Raw genomic sequence first — 5935 nt, 5'->3', positions numbered from 1 at the left:
TATAAATCTGTGTTCTTTTTAGATTTATTTGTTTATGTAGGCACCACGACACCTAGTCAAATTCCTCGTAGGCTACGTGCGAACCTGACAATAACCCGTTTCTGATTCTGAACTATTATAGTTACAGGAGGATAATAAATACATGTTTCCTGATTATTTAAGCTCAAGCCGGTGACGAGTGATATTTTTCTAACAACTTCTGTTGGTTTTAAGTGTTTTTGATCAATCACAAAGTTAAGTGTTACTGCCGTTAGAATTTAGCATACAGCTAATACTTTTAAAAATAAACGTACTTCAGCCGGTTTCTTGGGGGAGGGGGTTTCAGGTTTGCAGAAAGAGGTACCTAAAGAAAGAGGGTGTGAATAAAAGCGAAGCAGAAATAAAAATAACTTTAAATTGTTTATGTTATGTGTTTAGCACATTAGACAGAAGACTCTCTCATTGTCAGAACTGTCTGCTGGAGGAATGGAAACGTTTCATCCTGTAACATCCTGACGAAGAGGAGGAAAAACATGTCAATGTAAGTTTTATTGGGGGAAAAAATCGTATTTTTATGATTATCAGGATAATTTTGACAGGGAAGCTTCCTGTAGGTTTTCGTTAACATACAGTTACTGTTGGGGGCTGTTTGCCCATTCCACCTTCGGAGGGTTTTTGGCAGGGTTGTCAATTACGTCGATTACAATATGGTCTTCGCCGACCTCTGGTCTCAGACCCTAATAACAGCTGTTGTTCCCAGACCTCATCTTTTGCGCACTAGTTTCTTTGAGGTACAAACATTCATTCATGCATTATTAGTTTATGAAAGCCTGTGTAACACAACCGCTGTTTGTGCATCTTAATTGAAACATGTCACATCCTACAAAAACACAACAGAGGAACAGATTATATGTCTGTATTTATTTTCATCAGAACACAATTTTAATCATTGTAGCAGTAGTTTTCATACTTTTTGAAAAGATCATGACTTGTGAGACTTTTATAAATCATTTCATCAAAGTTGTTTGTAAAAAAATTAAAGAAGTTACTTGAACTAAAGCATCTATAATATTACAATATACTGGTAGTATAGTAGTAATCATAATAATCATAATCGCAATGATACTTCTATATGACTTTAAACCTTTTTCATTTCTATAATCATAAATCTTTCACACACACAGAACCACAACCTTTCACAATAAGGTCGCGAAGCTGAGGACGAGTCTATTGGGTAAACCTCACCACATTCTCTTTTAACATCAATGATTTCAGACGCTCCAAAGTAAAAAATTAAAATAGAAGAAGAAGAGAAAGAAGAAAGAAACAGCATGACATGAACTAAAATAAAAATACACAAGGAAACCTGGACGCAAAGACATACAGTGTTCAGCATACTAGGGAACGTATTTACAACCAAAAAGGAATGGGCTTCTGCATAGATCCACAGGATAGAGAACTGAACTATGTGAAAACAGAGAGAGGCTGAGAGGAAGTGAAGAGGGCAATATTTGTGTACATACCATTTGTGTGGTGGGTGCACAGGAGGTAAGGGGCAAGAGGCATACATAGTCTATATGTGCAGGGGAAAAACACAAATGTAGTTTTTGTAGTGTTGTGAAATATGACAGACCATACCCCACGACTGCTACAGACCACTGTCAGGGATGTAGATTGAATCTATAGGACCCTACACAGTTTCTTCTCAGTAGGCTATAGTGCAGTAAAAAGGGAAAACACACTAGAAATGATATTAACACAGCAGAGTAACTGTTGCGTGCATGCCTGCATTACCAACCAAAGGCATCAAAGATTTACATCAGTCAAATCTAATTGTATTGTCTGGAAGAAACTTTGAAGCGGCATGAAGGACACCACAGCAATCACACCCATGCAACCACAGCGAGGATGGTTTCTGCATGTAAAGCAGAAATGAGTTATTGTATGAATATGTCCGGCATTTGGTTTGTGATGGCAGCATGAACTGCTGACATGGTAGGCAGAATTAAATCACATTTATGTCATAAATAGATCCCTTACACATGTTAATGGTGAGTGTGGTTTAGGCTTATGAAATGCAAACCGTTTATTGATAACATGGCACATTTGTCTAACACTGACTGACCCTATTTGTCCTCCTGTTGTCCAGTGTGTTTGACCATGAACATCCTAGTGCAACCCTGTCTCCTAAAAATTACGTTCCCACAGAACTAAACTGCATTCTGAATTACGTTTAGCAAGAAACATATTTTCTCCCACGTTACGTTTGTTATGAACGTATCTCAAATACGTTTATTTTCTACATATCTTCTAGAAACATATTTTCTCCCACGTTACGTTAGTTATTAACGTATCTTAAATACGTTTATTTTCTACATATCTTTGCCATTTATTGTCTTGCTTATAATAATGATAATAGTCATTTATAAATATCATTTTAGAGCACACCTTTGAAATCGACAATCGGGCTCGATATAGGGTTAAATTAAAATCAGTAGGCGAGGCTGTAATTTCGCCAGTTGTTACTCTCATGAGCGAGGCAGAAAATAATAGTTTTATCATGCCAAAAAGCTGCTGTGTCGTTTATTGCACCTCAAACATTAAAACAAATCCAGAGTTACGTGTTTCTGTACTTCCTCTAGAAAGGACAGTAAAAGAAGATCTCTGTGGCTTCAGGCTTGATCGCCGTTCAAATGACAGCGTTGGTTTCCCCAGAAGTGGGCGGGGCTGTAAAGTGACGTAGATTTTACTATCATCTATTATCCAAAACCATTCTATTCTATCTATCGATACATTTCGAGATTTAGCATGGCCGAAGACACTACACTACCCATAATCCCCAGCTATCGTTTGGGACTACAGTCCCGTTGACAAACCCCGTGATGTTGGAGTGGCAGTGCGCCAAGGTTACGCCGAGCATCAAGCTCTTTGAAATGGAATTATCCTTGTTTTTATTTATTCGTTTAATTCTATAATCTTGGGCTTTTTAGCATGATTTTTAGCCGTAAATAAAGTCACCGGAAACAGACGGGACCTTTCGAGCAATACACACCACAAACCCACTGAACAGATTACCCAAGATCCTCAGCTTGAAGCTCGTTGATTGGATGTTTTAGCCGCAATGCACGCTGGGATATGGTGTTAATAAGATATGATATCCGAAAACATTTTTAAAAAATAAAATAATACTAATTGGTGCGTGACACATTTAAAATAATGTATTTTAAATGGGATGAAAATCGCTTGTATCCCAGTATGGAGCTACATTAATACTATGATCCCACATGACAGCTCATTGTTAGCTCTTGGTAATTATAACTCCCACTACAAATGGGTTAACCTGATATTTCTTTACTCGCACTAGAACATTTATTTAAGTTACTTTGCAGATTCTATTAATGATGTAATATAGAACAACGCCTTTAAGCAGACTTTAGTGCACACCTGAGTAAAATTGCAGGAAAACGGTGATTTTTCAAGTGCCACAATCGCAGGAGAGACTGATTTGATTTAGTTTGGGTGCTTGAGAAGACTATAACATATTCATCTGCGATCGTCTATTAAGTATATTAATTAGCTCGTTATTCTCTACTAAATAGTTTCATTAAAGGGCTGTATATAAATTCTTATGTTTGCACTCCCTCTTCAAGATTTCAGATTTTCTAAGTTGTATTGATGCATATACACACTAGCGGTGTAGTTTATGGCAATGATGAATAAACTTGGTCCAGCCAACGGTTCCTCAACATGGCATTCAACAGACATCTATGCAACTATGTGTCTATAGACTCCACTATTAAACTGTCCATACTTCTTGCCATTTCTTATTCTATCTACGATACGCATAAGAGTATCATCTATGTGTATAACTATCAGTTATAAATAAGTGGCTTGCACGTTACAGCATTGCAGGAAAAGCATATATCGTAGACCGTTAAGTACTTTGTCAGCGCGCTTCCAATATTTACACTCCTGTAGACTAACCCCCAAAGCTTTTTCTTATTTGAAAGAAAACCTTACCTAAAGTATTCTTTCACATGTGTTAATAAAGGTTCATTCGTTTTCTGATATTTGCAGAGGCAGCTCCTCATATTAATGATCTTTGTACATGTCGTCACTAAACTGTTTTTATTGTAGAGATCACTTTACAGTATCTTCTGATTTTTTATATTTCTATATGTCTATCATTGACTTCTACTTGCCGCGCCCTATGAAGTATGTGCTTCTTAATATTTTGTCATTACCAATAACATCTTATTCAACAAAAATAAAGTTCAATAACGCCGCTTTAACCACTAGGGCGGTGCACACAAGGTAGACACACGGCATCCTAATGAATAACTTTGTATTCATTAGGTGTAGGACACTTATGTATGTGATAACATCTGAAGGATATTTAGTTTTTATTCATGCTTTTACATTATTAACAGGATATTGGCTATACTATTTCTCATGTTTACTTTCTAACAGCATTAATATGCTGATTTGTAAAAACATCACAGACAGAAAGGGCATATATCCGTCATTTAATGGTATAGCTTATTGAATTCGTGATTCCATAGATGTGTCCTCCCATCCACACAAAACCCCTGACTATTTCTCTCAAACTCAGTAATTTACATTCTTATATTCAAAGACAATCAGTAAAATCTTTAAAAACTACAAGTCTTTTCTATCAGGGCTGTACACGTTATGGTGTAAATATAACCTATTAAACCTATATCTACCAATTGAGATAAAAATATAAAGGTCAGCCGAGATTAGTATTGATACTGCCCAAGAGACGTATTTTGTGAAAAGAAATGTAAGATGCTTGTTTAAATTGTTGATATATCTATGATCCAGCCATGTTCAGCATATTCAGTTTTGCGGCAGGTTCTTCAAGTGTTGTGCCAGGAAGTCCTCTCATCAGGGCTCTATAAATAAGAACTACGGCAGATATGTAATATTTAAATGAAGCCGAACCGTGTATTACAATGCCGTTATGTATAATGACCCTCCAAAGAGAAAAGCAAGAACACTCGGAATAAAGTATTATTTTATTTTTTAAAAATGTTTTCGGATATCATATCTTATTAACACCATATCCCAGCGTGCATTGCGGCTAAAACATCCAATCAACGAGCTTCAAGCTGAGGATCTTGGGTAATCTGTTCAGTGGGTTTGTGGTGTGTATTGCTCGAAAGGTCCCGTCTGTTTCCGGTGACTTTATTTACGGCTAAAAATCATGCTAAAAAGCCCAAGATTATAGAATTAAACGAATAAATAAAAACAAGGATAATTGTGTGTTATTGTTGAGTAAATAACAGTGTGTTATTTAGAAAAGAATAACAAATTAGAAGGAAAAAAAGATTTAAAAAAATACAGATTTCAGTATTTTGAGGCTCTAAGCCCCATTTATTTTCCTCACAGACGGGAAAAAGTCAGACATTATATGATTTAAAATAAAAACAAATAAATAAAAAGATAAAACACAGGCACGTAATTTACGTTAGAATAAATAGAATGGTTTTGAATAATAGATGAGTAAAATCTACGTCACTTTACAGCCCCGCCCACTTTTGGGGAAACCAACGCTTTCATTTGAATGGCGATCAAGCCTGAAGCCACAGAGATCTTCTTTTACTGTCCTTTCTTCTTAGAGGAAGTAGGCTACAGAAACACGTAACTTTGGATTTGTTTTAATGTTTGAGGTGCAATAAACGACGCAGCAGCTTTTTGGCATGTTAAAACTATTATTTTCTGCCTCGCTCATGAGAGTAACAGCTGGCGAAATTACAGCCTCGCCTACTGATTTTAATTTAACCATATATCGAGCCCGATTGTCGATTTCAAAGGTGTGCTCTAAAATGATATTTATAAATGACTATTGTCATTATTATAAGCAAGACAATAAATGGCAAAGATATGTAGAAAATAAACGTATTTAAGATACGTTAATAACTAACGTAACGTG

Source organism: Notothenia coriiceps, unplaced genomic scaffold (genome assembly GCF_000735185.1).
Source record: "Notothenia coriiceps isolate Sejong01 unplaced genomic scaffold, NC01 NC01_scaffold00034205, whole genome shotgun sequence".
Classification (NCBI taxonomy): domain Eukaryota; kingdom Metazoa; phylum Chordata; class Actinopteri; order Perciformes; family Nototheniidae; genus Notothenia; species Notothenia coriiceps.
This window is presented reverse-complemented; position numbering follows the sequence as displayed.